This window comes from Crocuta crocuta, unplaced genomic scaffold (genome assembly GCF_008692635.1).
Source record: "Crocuta crocuta isolate KB4526 unplaced genomic scaffold, BGI_CrCroc_1.0 scaffold374, whole genome shotgun sequence".
Taxonomy (NCBI): Eukaryota; Metazoa; Chordata; class Mammalia; order Carnivora; family Hyaenidae; genus Crocuta; species Crocuta crocuta.
The window spans coordinates 2732448-2733308 of record NW_027532613.1 but is presented as its reverse complement, the minus strand read 5'-3'; the positions used below and the strand labels follow the sequence as shown (position 1 = coordinate 2733308).

General features: G+C 43.6%; 1 protein-coding gene across 7 annotated transcripts in view; it reads left to right on the top strand.

Annotated features, from left to right (window-relative positions):
* The window catches only part of NCAM1 (neural cell adhesion molecule 1), a 304847-nt gene extending 304223 nt beyond the window's left edge, over positions 1-624 (top strand). For all 7 annotated transcript variants that reach the window (XM_077780584.1, XM_077780583.1, XM_077780582.1 and 4 more), the window contains one exon: positions 340-624. The gene's annotated coding sequence lies outside the window, so the exon portion shown is untranslated. The remainder of the gene's footprint in view (positions 1-339) is intronic.
* The last annotated feature ends 237 nt before the right edge of the window (positions 625-861 follow it).

Below are 861 nucleotides of genomic sequence, written 5' to 3'. Positions count from 1 at the left end.
CTGGGGGGTTAGACCACTTTCTGAGTAGCCACCACCTGCCTGTATCTGTGAAAAAAATCTGCCCCCTAGGCATCCGCGTCCTTCCTTTTGAAGGAAGGACTCTGTAGGCTTTGTTGAATGAAGCAGAGAAGATTGTACAGTTGCGGCTGGTCTTGGTGAACACACATTTTTACCCCAAACACCCCCTTTTTGTAGAAAGCCAAATAAAATGTATACATACGATTTCCTTTTGAGCCCAGAATCTAGATTTGAGCGGAAGAGCGTGCGTGCTTCAGGGAATTAGTGTCTTTTTTTGGAAATCTGTTGAAGTAAAGTAACATCGGCCTTCTGTTCACTTAGGCAGCATTTATAGAAACAAAAGAAAAAAGAAAAAAAGCCGACCTGCTGTCTGGAGTCATAACACAACATTCCTGGATCGGAAACCAAGTGGGGGAAAAAAAAATACAGAAACTTTAAGGGGGATGGGAGGGGGGAGAAGGGAAAAGCCAGCCCTTTGTATAGAAATTTTGCTTTTTTTTTTTTCTCATTCTACTTTAGAACTGCAAGCTTGTGCACTGTGGATGCGTGACTATTTTAGTGTGAAACGTGTTTTTGTCATAGTATTGAAATAAAACTTCAACATAGTTTGGTTGTGGAAGGTATAGCAGATAGTTCAGAAAAAAAAATATTCAGGAAACAAGAATAACTCTTAAAAGGAATTGAAGCCTTTACACAAAGAAAATGAAGGAAGCGTGATTTGGGTGATGAAGAGGGCGCTAAGGCGCAGCACCGGCGCTCCGGCAAGCACTCCTGTCCCCCGGTACAAAACCACAAAGCGAGTAGGGTGGTGAGACTCCCCCGAGTCTGCCCTCGGGCCACACT